The 15,708-nt window shown below is 49.3% G+C and overlaps 1 protein-coding gene across 1 annotated transcript in view; it reads left to right on the top strand.

Annotated features, from left to right (window-relative positions):
- The window catches only part of PLXNA3 (plexin A3), a 460,104-nt gene that overhangs the window by 59,086 nt on the left and 385,310 nt on the right, over positions 1–15,708 (top strand). The window lies entirely within an intron of this gene.

Raw genomic sequence — 15,708 nt, forward strand, 5'->3', positions numbered from 1 at the left:
CTTACAAAATTGAATCCATTCCTATATGCCCACTTTCTTTTTCTTTACCAGCCTTTCCCTGCTCCTCCTTTGTTGCGTTTTGCTCTTGTCTGCCATACAATGTAAGCGGTCGGTTTGCGATCGACCCGTTGTTAGCTTCCAGTGGATTTACGGTAGTGTCCATTACAAACTATTTTTTAGATTTGTTGGTAGTGTCATGTGCTTGCTTCTTGATGGCTTGCATTGTCGGTCTTGCGCATTCCCTGGAGCATAACCTCTTTACTTGTCCTTTCACTACTCACTTTTAGGAAACTAGTTTTTTTTTTTTTTAAGTACCGCATGAGAATGTATGTGGTTTCCAGCAGATTCCCTCGTTTGCTTCTTTCCGCCCATCGGCACTTCTCTGTATCGCCTGTGCCCTTGCCTCCCTCCACGTTGCTTTCTCACTCGCCCGCATGCGTCCCCCGGCTTCATATTGCTGTCTCGCCCGTGCTTCTCTTCCCCCACTGCCCTCCTTGTTGCTCTCGCTTGTGTTCTGTGCTCCTCCCACACCTTCCATATTGCTTCTGCTCCTCGGCTGCGCATACTGCTTACCCCACCCGTGCCCTTCTTGATGCTTTCCCACTGCTTTTGAAAAGAAACACTTTTGCATTACCATTGTTTTGGTTTCGCCTGCTTGCGCGCTGCTTGTGAAATCTACTGTGAATAAAAATTAAAAAAACTTCAATGGGGCTTAGAACCAGCCCCTTACTCACCTGAACTTACCATTGGCTTATTCCCAACGTCTCTCAAATTTCCTTTCTGATTGGCCAGTATGCTTTCGCTTTCACTTTCTGCTGCTTTGCCGTCCTGCCGTTCTGTTGGCTCGAGACCAAGTACTCCTTCTGGTCACTGCCATTGGCTAATGGTCAGTGTCCTTCTACTGACCATGTGCTTCCACCGATACTTTTTTGTTTACTTCCACTGTGTACGAGGGTGCGTGATGTATGTCCTGGAGGTACTTGGTCAAACTTTGTCAATCCCCCCTCACACCAGGCCGCCTAAGATTGTCCGAGCTTTTCTTTTTAATCCCCTGCACATGCCGCCACCACAGGCTACTCATTCTTTGTTTGCCACTTTTCTCGCTTTTGTTGCAGAGGGAGTACCTGCACTTCTCTATTAAAAGCTTGTTTTTTAAAAGTTTGGATCTCACCCCGAAACGTTATTGTTCATAGCATTCGAATGCCACTTTACAAAGTGAACCTCAAACATAAATCTGTTGTAGCAATTACACAGTATTCACTGTGAAGAAGAGGGGGTGGAAAATGTAAAAGTCATGCAGTAGGTGTTGGTACCGACCACTGTGTGCTCAGTCCGTCTGCTGCCTCATTCCTTGGGCTTCAGTGGCGCCACACCAACACCATTGATGCGTGTGACATCAATGCTCATTGAACAATATGTACGCTGCCACTTGATTGAAAAGCCCAAACGGGGCTTTTTATAACAAAAGACTTAGCACATCAAAAGGTACAACCCAACCTTAACCAAGATATATCAGTAGGCCAATTATCCTAAGCTCTGGAGGCACGCAGCAAGTTCCAACAAGCATTGGCAAAGCTAATAGGTTTTGCCTATGAAATATCTGTAAGCTTTTTCATTGTTGTTTTTTTTTTTTTTTTTTTTTTTTGTTTGCACGACAGTTGAGCTGCTGTGTAACATGGTTTAACGTTAAAAAAAAAAAAAAAGTGACACCTATTTGCTCTGCCAATGCTTGTTTAATTTTGTGATTCAACTCTGATCAGTAAATAAAAAGGAAGAAAGGGAGGGCACCTTGGTGAACTGTGGATTGAGCCTTGCCACAGTTTAATTTTCTAGTATTTTAGTGGCCTGTGCGCCGGAAGGCTCTCTGTGGTCTTGTCTCGGTGGATGGCTGTCAATGCGTTGCTAAGATCCTGCCTCTTGAATTCTCATTTCCCATTATTAGAGGAGTTCACTGGATAGAAGAACCTGCATTCTTTCATTTCATTCCCTACTTCTTCCCTACCACAAGCTTCCCTCGAGCACCGTCAGCTGTCCGAGCACAAGGCTTGACGATCTCTTCTTCCTTTTAACTGGTGCCTGAGGGCGGCCGAGTGTTTGATGCTCATTGTTTATAGATTTAGAGGAATTTTACTCATACTGATGCCTTTCTTAACACTTTCTTTTTCTTTCTTGTAGCACTTGGCATTTGTTTGGTTATAGCGCTTAGCTGTATTTTTATTTTTTTAAATATTTTTTAATGTTAAATGTTTCTTTTTACCTATAGTCTTTTAGAGTGCTAGGCAATCCATGAAGAAGCAGAGTCCAGTATTTTATTCTATTTCAAAAGATCTGATTCGTGAGTGGTACAGCTTCAAGGCGCTTGCTGTGCCTCTTGCCAGCATGAACCGGCCTGGAACATGTCCTGGATCCGTGGACGTTTGGCGAATGTTTGACAAAGGTTGTATGATAGAACTACGCATGCTGGAACAACTCATGCCTTAACAATGCAGTCAGAACCACAACCGTGTCGTTTCCACGCATGCCTTTACCACGCATGCCTTAACAAATTTCCTTGTAAAGGCATGCCTAGTAAAAGTGGCACGCTAAACGGCATGTATGGTTCTGTCACACAATGAGGCCCAAAACTATCCCCACCTCTAATACCTAAAGTACCCAGACTCACCCTGAGCACTGAAAAAAATAAATATATATATATTTCCCAACCCCCACACCCCTTCCCCTGAAAACTATAGAACCCTGACTCCCCTCCAACCACCCCGAACTCTTTAAAAAAAAAAAAAAAAAAAAAGTCTTGCCACTTCTGCCCAATAAAACTAAACTACCCCGATACCCTCACCCGCCCTGAGCCCTAAAAAAGAAAAAAACTCCCCACACCCCACCCCGCTCCTATAAACCAAACTACCCGAACCCCCACCTGTCCTGATCCCAAAAAAGAACTACCCCTGCCCCAAAAACTAAAATACTGACACCCCACCCAAAGCCCTAAATCCACCCCACCCCTACAAACTACCACCAACCCCACTTGTCTCACTGCATCCTGTCCCTATTCTTCATGCTGCTTTCCTCCCGCCCTTCCTTAAACTCCCCCGCCTTTAAAAATAAACTACCCAACCCTAAGCCCTAAGTAAAAAAATATCTAAACTCCTCCAACTCCCACCCCTAAAAAAAATATAGCCCGACCCCACCACCCTAAGCACTAAAAGAAAAAAAAAAAAAGTTCCTCCCTTGGAAAAACAAAATATCCATCCCCTACCCCAACCCAATCCCTTAATCCACCCCCCCACCCATGCTCAGCCCCACTTACCTCACCCCGTCACCTGCGTCCTCTCCCGAACAACGCATGGCTTTTTGTGTGCCTTAACCACTCATATGTGAAGTTTGTCACATGCGTGGTTAAGCCACTGAAAAAGCCACGCGTTGTTCCGGCAAGCGTGGTTACGCTTGCGTGGGAAACGTCTGTGTTGTACACAACGCGTTGTTAAGGACGTTTCCCTTTGCCAAACGATCCCTGGAGACTTAAAATCCAACTGCTCCTGTGTGTCTATAATTAGTCTGGAGGACAAAAATAGATGCCTCCTCCCTGCCAGTGCCTAGAAGTACTCTCACCCAGGCCCTTGGTGCCAACCTCTTGTGCACTTGTGCCAACCTCTTGTGCACTTGTGCCAAAGAAGACTATTTGAAACCAGGAGAAAGGTGATTTGCAGCGTTGAGCAGTTCCTGGGGGGCTGGCAGTCATTCCCAAGGCTGTACCGCTCCACGGTAAGTGTCTCAAGACCGGGGTCCTGGTGGGCTTGATCCACCCTGGGTTTTCAGAATGAACACTTGGTGTAAATGAGCTGCCGCTTACACTCTGTGCACCTCACGTGAACATCCTGAGAGCCAGGCCTGGGTCAGTTCTCCTGGGCCTGTTCTACACACTGCACATGGTTTGCATCACAGACATTGTGGTACAAGGGTCCGTGCCTGAGGTGTGGACTGATTTCTGATACTTCTGCCTGAAGATACCACAGTGAAGCCTTTTGCAGACCCTTGGCTTGCTCCTGGATTTTTGGGGTTATCCTTTAGCGGGGTTCCAGATGGGATCCACCGTATTGGACGTAAGCTGGGTTTTTGTGGCGTGTAGCGGAGGGCCGAGAAGGGGAACGCTACGGGACGGTGGTGTCCACCATCGCTCCCACTTCTCTGGCTCAGCTTAGCTTCTCACCACCCACCCGGGGGTGCATCCAGACCTGCTGGGCGGAGCCCTTTAGTAAGAGTCCACAGCGTTCAGGTAGGTCCAGTCCCTACTGTTCCATTTACTCTCTAAATCTCCATTTACTTGTAAAATGCAGATGGATTTCAAGGAGGTAATCTGCTTTCATTCCAACCATTAGAGAGCTTCAGTTTTCCCGGAGTTAATATTCCAACCCATGAGGTTTTTACGCTGTGAAGCTCTCCAGAGCCACTTGATGTGATTAACCGGTCCCGGCTGTCAGTGCTGCAGAACCAGTACAATTTTCTAAAATAGTATTTTTTTCCAGCAAGAGATGAACCCGTCTGAGCAGAGCGCCGCCCAGCGGAGGCCACGGGTCACCCACACACCAACGCTGATTGTGCCAACACTCACAGTTGGGAAGATTTAGATTTTTTTTCCAAAATAGTTCTTTGGTTGCCCGAAGCCTCCGGGGAGTCCAGGGAGCGAAGGTGTCTTTCCGACTCCACGGGCATCGCGAGAGCTAGAAAGTGAGGAAAAGGCAAATTCCTCCGACTAACGCGAGACCAGTGTTAGCGCTGGTGACCATCTACATGAAGATGGAGCATCTCCCACCCAAGGGAAGGCACCGAGCCAGCGCCCCCCTGGGGATCAGAAGTGAGAGAGTGAGCCCGGCCTGCAGCTCCTTCATGACCAAGAGACATGTCCGCCTACTAACTCCAAGGCCTAGCCGGGGTGCTCTGAGGGAGGAGGCCTCTCTGCTTGAAAGAAGAGCTCAGTGGTTGATCTCAGTAGCCAGACTTACACAGATAATCCTTCCTTGGGGATCCTGTTGGGTCCCTGCTTCACCCCTCACCCCCCCCTTTGACCGCTTCCTCCCCCACCTGCTTGTCCCGGACTTCATACCGGCGAGTGGGCAGACGCCAGGCCCCTGTCGGCGAGTGGGCAGACGCCAGGCCCCTGTCGGCGAGTGGGCAGACGCCAGGCCCCTGTCGGCGAGTGGGCAGACGCCAGGCCCCAGGCCCCTGTCGGCGAGTGGGCAGACGCCAGGCCCCAGGCCCCTGTCGGCGAGTGGGCAGACGCCAGGCCCCTGTCGGCGAGTGGGCAGACGCCAGGCCCCTGTCGGCGAGTGGGCAGACGCCAGGCCCCTGTCGGCGAGTGGGCAGACGCCAGACCCCAGGCCCCTGTCCGATGGCTGCATCCAGCAGAGTTCTGGTCTTGGTGCATCTGGTCCTCGCAGATCGCGCTGGAGGCACCAGGGTCTCCCGTCCTATAGGTGCGAAACCAGAGTTTGGTTAAAGGGATTTCAGCTGCACACTAACGAGGCAAGGACGGATGCATGAATGATTCTTCGCGTATTCATTCATCCGTGTCCCTCTTCATGGCCGATCGTGGGTGGCATCTCATCCGCATGGGGTTAAGTGCCTTCAGAATGTGCTTCTCTCCCTGGTCTTTGGGTGTCCAGGACAGTCTCGGGGGCCCTGAGATACATCATTTATTATCCGAGCACATGGTCATCCTGAAGTCCGTAGCGTTGCGTCTCTGACGTCACCCTACCCATTCCCGCTGAGAGCTGGTGAAGGACCCTCTCTGCAGAGGGTTGGCTTCGGATCTCCTTCCGGGACAACCATCCTTGACGGACAGGGCCTAAGTGCTCGTCACAGTGCCTGGGGCGCCCGCACCCGCCGCCCCGCATGCCCCACCCTGAGCTCTGGAATCTGCTGCTGGGGGCAGCTGTGCGGGGCTATGAGGAGATGTCACTCACCCTAGGCGCCCTCCTCTCTGTACCTGCTGGGCCGTCTGCCCCTCTCACGCTATTCCGTTCTGCCTCGGATCTCAGTTATCGAGTCCTGCTGAATGAATGTACATCTTAGGGCCGGCACCCGCTGCCAACCTGGCATAAGGGCTGGCTACATCTGAGTTGAAGTTGCCGCTGGCATCAACATCCAACGCACCCACACCCGTCTCTAGTGCTTTAAATGTAACTACAAAAGTTCAGCTACTAACTTTTTGGAGTACCTGTTAGCGCCTAAGAAGTGCCCCATTAATGTATTACGGCGGTGCTGAGAAGTGCAGGCGCTCTCTCTTTCAGTCTAAACAATTGCAGGAACTCGGTACCGGACAGCACCGGCATATTTAAAGCTCTGCCCCGCCTCCATAAACGAAAAATAACACACATGCGTCAGTTGGCTTCGGGTGACTGATTCTGGAAGCCCAGAAGGATTGTTGAGGCTCCAAGGCGCCAGCTTTTCTAAAAGTCTCTTTTCTGAGAGTCCACTCTGCATTTCTAGTGACTGCAATTCTTCAACGAATGACCCCCCCCCCCCAAACCCCACAAAGACCCCTGATGTCCTCAGCACGAAGAGGCGAATCTCACCTGCGTTTAACAGAAAAGTGACAAGTGGGCTGAGTGGCCGGGGGCGGCGGGTCGCGTGCCACAAAGTACCCCGTGGTCTGTGGTAAGGCCCGCCTTTGGTGAGCACCGGGGCTTTCATTGTAATGCCCGAGGAGAAAGAGGCCCCGTGATGCGTGACTTGGTCGCCTGCTGCCCCACCGTGTGATCCTGCAACTCCCAGAGAGTGGATCCGGTGCCTGGATGGGGACCTGTGACCACCCTGGGTGCCGCTCCACCTGTGCGTCCAATGGAGGGTCTCCCCATCGTCTTCTTGGGGAATACGCTTTAAAAAAAACATGACTAAAGAGATACCCTTTCAATATCTGACGCAAAGGCGCCTCTGATCACGAGCTGACATCACTGCACTGAAAAAAATACTTTCCACATCCAATTTCTTGACACTTGGCCTCATTCTGACATCACACATCATCCTGTGGAGGTGCCGAGGCTTGTTCCCTGTCACACGGACGCGAGATCTGGTGCCACACGTGAACATTCAAGGGAAGGGCTCTGGCAGAGCGTGCCCTCCTGGCATAGCTGGCACCAGGCACCGCAGCCTTGGTCCCACGCGGAGAGCGTGGCACAGATGGGCCCGTAGGTGCCAGCCGCGCCTCTCCCTGGCGAACCTTAATGGGACTGAAGCAGCAAGGCTTGGGTGGTACCAGAGACAAAGTGGGGAACTGTCCCGGGGCCCCCACTTTCCAAGGGGCCTTCTGGGAAGGAGATCTTTCTCCCACTGAACCAGAGCCTCTGCCCATCTCTGCTTCTGACTTTCACTGCACACTGTATTGGGTCCCAAGAAAAAGTTTCAGCTGTTTTTGTATTAAAATCAAAGTATAATTCAGTATAGTTTCGCATCATGTGGGTTTGAGTTAGCAGAGAATACGAAATACAGGTCTAATTCCCTGCAAATAGAGGGCCCCAAAATATTCTTTGCACAGGGCCCCAAAACCCTTCAGATGGCCCTGGGTGCTGCAATCATGCACCTCACGAGGCGCATTGCCACACACCCCTCCTCGTGCAGCCGAGCACAATCTAATGCGTTAATGCTTGGCCGACGCCTCCCAGGAAATGCAAGGTCTATTCATAGAAATCAGGATTATTTTCAAGAAAGCCTCCCTGGCAGAAAACTACTTGAATAATCAGTCGTGTGGCTCAAATGACGGACGGGTCCTATACTGTGTGATCTAGGTTTTGAGGTGGGATGTTGGCAACTCCTTTTACAAGTTTTCACACTATGAACTGTCCCTTCCTTTCAGTGATCACTGTCTCTTTTGAGAATCTCAGAAGAATCCTTAAGGACGCCTTCCATGCCAAAGCAAAGGCAGGTGCCCACTATGCGAGGAGTCTGTATTACAATAGTACCCGGATGCCTCCAGTAGGCCCCCGCCCCGACACCCGCCAAACGAAGACCGACAGAGTCTGATTGTTTTTGGCATTAGAATAATTTTATTTACAAATGACAAGTACTTAAAATCACAAATCATAAAAAACATTTCCTGTAAATCAAAATTCAATCCTGTCATAAATCACGATAACGACACATTCAAGGATCCTCCTGCGTCCCGAACACCGTTGGACCACACAGGTGAACCGTACTTCACCTGTATCCTTGGGGGGGCGGTTCCCAACACCTCAACGTCCCTTGTCCTCGTGCTCCGGGTTCCGCCCCCACCCCAACACCAAGCTGCCGTGGGGGTGCAACAGGGTGGCCAGGAGCAGGAGCCCCGTGCCCACCCCAGCGATCTGGGCACCCTAACCCCCAAGCTGGTGTGTACATCCACCGGTTGATTCAGGACTGCAGGATCCTACCTTCGGTGTTATCCAGGGTACCCTGCCTTGGGTACCCCTCTGTTGCTTAGGGTGAATGTATTATCTCATTTCCCGCCACGAGGGCGACCAGGGGCCCAGAGGTCCTTCGCCCTCCCCACCCCCAACCGAACTGTAGGAAAAGGCCCAGTTGTCCTCAAGGCAACAGTCTGTGCCCCCGTCAGAGAAAAGTACCTGACCGCACCCTCAAACAGACTGTGTGGGATGTTCCCCGTGCACCCTGGACCAAGGCACTACCATGGTATACTTGCCTCTCCCAGGTCCAAGTCTCCCCTCTGTACGGCAATGAGTTCCGGGAACAGAAGTCCCCCGTACCCCTGCACCGACTGGACCAGTTGCTGCAGCTGCATGTCTCAGAGCACCGATCCCACACCACTGGGTACGCTGCAAAACCAATGCCCGGCTGAGGCTTGTGGAGCGGTAGCAACCTGGAAGCCGCCAGCCGGACACAGGAGTGACCGAGCACCCATACCATTTAATACGTTCTGCTACTGAAACAAAGGAAACAAGCATGAGTATGTCGTACAGAAGTGAAGCACAGCGCATATAGCTTTGTGTCATTGCAGCACAGACCGACTATAACATCAATAGCAGACGAATGACCACCGGCCACTGGCATTCAATTTCCCAGCAGTTGCCCTTCTACGGAATGACTGGCACATAACCAGCTGGGCCACTCCAGCTGCTCCCAAGGCAGTCGCCCTGTCTGAAGAAAACCATTATCAAACCACGCACCCTTTAGGGCACCAGAATTTTTGCCGAACCACCATGGACAATCCCCAATTTATCTACCGGGATACGGGGGGGGCGCCATGTGCAGTTCAAAATTGTAATGGCTGTCCCTCACCCTCTCTTAGGTCGTGACCGGCTCGGAGGAGTTGGACCGGCAGTCCAGGACAACAACATGGTTGTGTAGGCCATTCATAGACAGGGCGCTTCAGGTAGACCCAACTTGGGTTATATGAACATTTGGTATTATTGTGCCTGTAGCTCCATATTATACTCTGTGCGAGGCATAGCACAAGGGGGGGTACCCAATGTATCTAACAGTGCCTTCTGCGGGCTGCAGCAAAAAAAAAAAAAAAAAAAAAAAAACGAAGGAGCCCTCAGTATAACAGCATAACAGTGTCCACGGGAGCCCATCTCCACGGAAATTGTGGCCGCATCCCCTGCGAGACGTTCTATGGGGGGGGGGGGGGAGGGAGGAATTAATGAGGTTTCCCCCACCTCTAAGTAATTATTTTTTTTTTTTTTTTTTTTTGTGTGTAGGCGAACCTACAAAACTGACGATGCATGTCTACACACGAGCATTTGTCCTCTTCCGGGATAGTGTCAACAATACAGCCTGTGATGATCGTCATCTCCATAGGTAGCTATTTATTACGGGAGCGGCCACCACCAGCATCTTTGACCGAAATTCATCAGCTGGGCACCTGCAGTGAATGAAAGATTTGTAACCCCATAGCTACTAACCAGCTCTCCCAGCATGGAACTCACGCGGAGCAAGGGCTCTTCCAACACACCATGAAGTGTTAACATTGTGCGATCTCTCACCAACCAACCTACCCCAGAGGCCGGCTACCCAAGCATCTGCCAGTAAAATATGTAAGAAGCTCATTGGGGAGCCTCACTTGTGGTTCTTTGGACTACAAAGTTACATTCCTAAGAAATCAGAGGAAAAATGTGTCTTCAAGCAAAATCTTAAAATGCAAACCACCATTCCAAAGCACTCCTTCGCTACCTTCCCAACCCCAAATAACCGCCTCGGATCGGCCTTTCCGGGCAGGGACGAAGAGGGGCGCTGCGCTCGCCACTGGCCAGATTTTTTTGTTTTTTTTTTGCCCGTTTAACTCCTTGCAAACACCAGCCGCCCAGAGCGGGCCCAGGGCAGACCTCATATTGATTCTGGGGCCTTTAAGTCTGCTCCACCTGGCTTTAGGAAAACAAGTTTAGCAGGGGGTGGCGCTCGACGGGCAGATAATGAGGGCATGAATTCAGAAGAAAAGCTGAGGTGGTGTTCTATTTTCTGTTCTATTGCAGGACCTGGCTGCTGTATCCTTTTTGTTGCCTAGTTGCTAATTAGCAATGATTTTTTACCACCCTACACCCAGCACTCATCCCTGTCAGTGGCCGTGAACATGGGTGGATGACTGGGTGGAAAGGTCCTGTGGCTTCCACCTCCCCCACTTCCTGTCCCCCTACAATTGGGCATAGGAAAATGAGGTAATGACAAAATTAACACCTATTATTTAAAGCTACTGAAAGCCCTTAGTTTTGTGGTGGGAGCTTGGGAAACTAAAAGTCTGACTTGGAGTACATGCCAAAGCAGTGATTGCATGAGCCCACTGAGCTATCTTACTCAGTGCTTGAAATGGAAAATTAGAAGTGCAGGTACTCTGTAGCAGAGTGCCTGCTTGTTTTTGAGAAATGCCGGTAGTCTTCAATTAAAAGTATTGCGTTTAGCTTGATAAGTGCAGGTATTCTCCCTCTAAACATAAAAAGTGCCAGTACTCAGTACCAGACCGTAACAGCCCATTTAAAGCACAGATCTTAATGAGACTGAATGTATGCTGCTTAGGATTGCACACATCTGTACAACAGAGGGGTAAAGCTGCTGAGCTATGGAGCAGGGACTCACAAGTGTAGCTTTCAGGTCACATGTTTCCTTAGCAAGTGACTTGATCTAATGAGATATCTTACTGGCATCCAACAGATTAACAAGGGGAGCTGAGCCGAGACAAGGGTCGACTCGGGCTATAAGACTCAGCACGAGCCGGGCCTTGGAACTATATGGCTGTAATTCATGCAACTAACCTCGTGTAACATGTGCTAAACTCTCCTTAACACTCAAGTGTATTTCTCTAACAGGTAAAGAGTTTCATCTTAGTACATTATATTGGATCTCCGCTTCGAGAAGTATTATTAAAATTGAGCTTTTAAACATGCACTGGAACAATTCCCGCCCTAATGACGATGCTAACAATGAAAAGTTTAGGCACTGCTGAGATCTGAACTCGTGACCTCCTATTTATCAGACAGGCGCTTTACCCAACTAAGAGCGCACACCCTTAAAGCACAAATTTGAAGGTGATATGTGTGTGAAAATGAACAAAAACGGAGCTTCTGTGAAATAAAGTAGGGTAGGATCAGACAATTTGCTTACGCAGGAAAGCCAGGAATGATCCCAGATTTTCTAGTTTCATACTGTGCAGTTCGGACGTGTACCCCTTTCTGGCACACCAGGGATTACTGTGTGATTTTAACAATCACAGTTGAACTTTTAATCCTTTCCTTTGATGCACATTGCTATTGATTCCTGCTGGGATTTTTATTTTTATTTTATTTTTTTAATTTTTTGCCTCGGCCTGGGTGGCAGTGGTCGCTTTGGCCACGGGGTCCCTGGCGTGCACTTCTCCTCAAAGTCCGCCTCCGTCCACAGCATCATGTCAGCGTCCTCCATGTCCTTCTTCATGGCGCCGATCACCGGAAAACGACGGGCAGAGACTAGGATTCGAACATTTGCTTGTTAACCCTAAAGACACGAGCTCTCGTTGTTGGGCCATATCGCCGATCATAACGCCGTTCACTGGCCGTGCCGCCCACGCCGTCTCCACTAAAAAGGCTGAGGCCTGATCTGGGGGGCACTTTAATACCCCCCAATGGAGGGGGCGGCGCAGGCGGCCGGAAGTTACACGTGCGGCCTCCGGAAGTGCCAAGGCCAGAAAACGTAAGACTAGCGTACAGGGCTCGGGCCACGGCGGCCCCGGGCACTAAGCGCCGCACCCCCCCAATTGGGGAGGCGCTCTGTCAAAAGGCGTTTTCAAAACCATGCAGTCAGTGCGAGTAAAACCCACCTTTGGTTTGTGTAAATATTACTGCATACAAGTTTGTCTACACGTGTTTCTTTGAATGTTTTCGTACCACAAACCTCCAGTGACATGAGCCAAACATGACCGAATTAACCCCCTGGTCCATCTTGAGTTTAAAGGATGACATTTCTTTCACACAAGCTCTCCATCCCTGCCTCCTCTGTTGCTTGGCTGGTACTTTACACAGATCTGAGGCCACGGGAGGATGTTCCACCCTCTGCCGCCCTTGCGGGAGGCGCCAGGCAGGACTTCCCATGGATGGAGGTGGTTTCAGTGGCTCAGCATCGTTCATGCAATACCCATCACCAGCCCAGGGGCACTTCCTCCTTTGAAATAAGGACATTTAAACAAACCGAAAATAACTCGTGAAGACAGAAGAACCCGCACCAACCCTTGTATCCACGCCCTTCGGGCTCCCACAAAGTTTAGTCCCATTACTCAGTCTTCACATACATTGATCCCCTCAGGGATTCGACCAAAACCCCAAAAAGCAGCATTTCCCAAAGGTCACCAGTGAACAGGTCACTCGCAGCACAATGTCCCTGAAATACATCTGAGAGGATGTCCGAATGCCATTTAAACCCGACTCTGTGCTGTTCATCATCCAGCAATGGTTGTGTGCCTCAATGGTTGAGTAAAAAAAAAAAGAAAAAAAACTCCCTAAAGCTGATTCATTATTATCATTAATTTTTTGGGGGGAAGACAAATCTTGTTAGGCCATTTGCCCGTATTGCATTCCCTGCCATTCATCTGACTTGTTGATGGTGTCTTCGGTTACCAGGTTACCGATGCTCTTCGGGTGTGCTGTGATGGATGTGTTGGGACAGCAGAGGATGTCTAGCTTTGCTGTCTCTTTCGCAGCATTGACTTTGCTTGGCAGTTTGGAATCTACTGGCTGCTGGTGTCCCCACAGGGATCCTCTGCTTCTCCAGTAGTGAATCTTTGATAGATTCACATGCTTGACTCTTCCCCGTCGTTATAGTGGGAGCCCCACGGTGGCAATTACGAGCAGTGCATGGGAAAGCATTGAAGGCAGTACTAAATCATGTAACATTGTTAACCAAGTCACATCGTTTTAGAATAGCCAAAGTTCAACCAATCCGAGAGCAGCTCATTAAGCACTTTCCTACCCAGGGCCACCATACCTCAGATTTCTAACCACAGGTCGTGAGAGAGGGAGTCTGCCTGAGCTCTGCTCAGTTCTTCAGTCATGTTGGCCTCTTCAAAGATATTTGTTTTTTCTTCACGCAAGCTTAAGGTAAAGACTCAGCTGTGATTCTCTGACAAAAACAGCCATGTCGGAGGGTTCTAAAAAACATCTTTTGAGACCGTGTAGTAAACCACGATTATTCTCAGAGGATCCCCATAAGAATGTCCATATCATTTGTATCCCCACCGCAGGCCTAAGGATTGTAAGCATTGCCGTACTTGTACGGCTAACACCTTGAAAGATGGGGGAGTTAAGGCTTCTTCTGTGGCTCCAAAAGAAAAAGGTTTTGGAGGATCCTACATCTGGGAATGAGGGGCAGGAAGCATCTTCACCCTACAACAAGCAGAGACCTGTAGAATTAGTCTCCTCTAGAGAACCGTCAAAAAAGGCGAGACGCCACAGTCAAATCGCTGAGGCTGACATCATCGAGGAGGACGGATTTTTCGCTTCCCTCTCAAAAGAAACAAATAAGGATCAGGTCTGATCTTTCAACTCCTTCATAGAAGGATTCATCTTATAAAGATAAAACACCGATGACTGACCCATTGTTGAGTATAATTTGGACGAGTAAAGCGTCGACAAGATAGTCGACAAGCTTCTTGACAAATTTTTCGTTGTCTAAAGCATTGCCTCTTTTTCAACGACAATGACGTCGATTGACATTTTTCCGTCAATGAAAGCTTCTAAAGTGACAACCTCCTCTCAGCTGGCCACTGTTCATAAACAGAAAAGAACATCGACCACTTCAATGACTGCCCTGTTGACGGCGCATCAGGAAACTGTGCATATAATAGAAGAAGGTATTCAGGTTACCATTCATCCAGATCAGACACCCCCAGGTAAAGCGTCCCCACACCAGCTGTGCATCTTTTGGGAGGGGATGCATGAGGAGGATGGCCTCTGCGGACCGGCCTACAGTCCCTTCCAGTTACATGTCAAATACTAAGATGATGGCGACGAGGACAATTGGGTCAATACCTACATGGAAAGAGATTACTCTTTTCAAGAGAGAGCAGTGTCTCGAACTCAGTCCTAGGAAGCTTTCCAAGAACAGTATTCATACGAGGAGCCCTGTGATGACCCCCTTCATCATCAGGAGGCGGCGAGACAAGTGGCACTCGCATTAATGACTGATCTCCGACAGATGTTGGCAGACTATCTGAAGATTTTCCACGAAAAGTGCACTGACAATCTCTCACCGGCAGAATGCTCGGATGCATGCTTCTTCTCTACGTACTCATCGACTGCAGCAACAGGGAAAAGTTTGGCTTAGCAGCTTCATTCAGAGCCACGCGTTTAACCCTCAATAACCGTTCACGACCATGTAAACTGTGACGAAGATGAAGAACGACCTGAAAAGGGCGACCTGACCCAGATTCAGACCATCACAGGGCAAGAATGGGATGATTATATCACCCCACTTTCTGCTTCACCCACACAAGCATCTTCGAGCTCACCGCCAGGTGATGTTGGAGGTTTCCAATGGCTTTTAGAGCATGCAAACTTCCCCGGTTACACAAACCAAAGGGTTCCTTTACGATTTTAAGGACCCAGAAGGCAGTCAGTCAAATTACATTTGGGCGGAAGGTCTTAAGCTAATGAAAATTCCAGGGACTGTGGTGGCAGTAATTTCTTGTCTTGATTTAAAATGAAATGAAAAAACATTTTTTAAAAAAATAACAAAAAACAATACAAACCTGTAGAGGAGTCACCAAAATGTCTAATGGGACATCAGTGCCCAGACTCTGTGATAATGCAGGCAGCTCAAAAAGGATGGAAGAATCTGACCACTTCTTGTTCGGGTCCACCAGACAGAGGGAAGGAAAATAATATTGCAAAAGATTTCCAGCAGTGGCAGCCACAGCCATCAGCGCCTCAAATGCGCCGGCCATCCTTGGAAGGTATGATAGACAAATGTCCAAATGGCGCTGCTCTTTGAATTTTATCCTGAGGACAAAAAACACAGAAACAACGGAGACATCTTGGTGAAAGGTGAATGAGTGTCGTTGGAAATCGTAGACACGGCCATGAATGGAAGCTCTATAGCTGTCCGACAAATGGCTGGTGTGGCAGTCCGTCGACAAGGTCGCCTGAAGCCTCTTTCCAACCAGAAGTGCAAGTGAAAGTTTTGGATATTTCATTTAACAGAGAAAAGCTACTTGGCAAACATGTAGACCAGTGGTTCCCAACCTTTTGACTTTTGTGGACCTCC

The sequence above is a fragment of the Pleurodeles waltl genome, chromosome 10 (assembly GCF_031143425.1).
Source record: "Pleurodeles waltl isolate 20211129_DDA chromosome 10, aPleWal1.hap1.20221129, whole genome shotgun sequence".
Lineage (NCBI taxonomy): Eukaryota > Metazoa > Chordata > Amphibia > Caudata > Salamandridae > Pleurodeles > Pleurodeles waltl.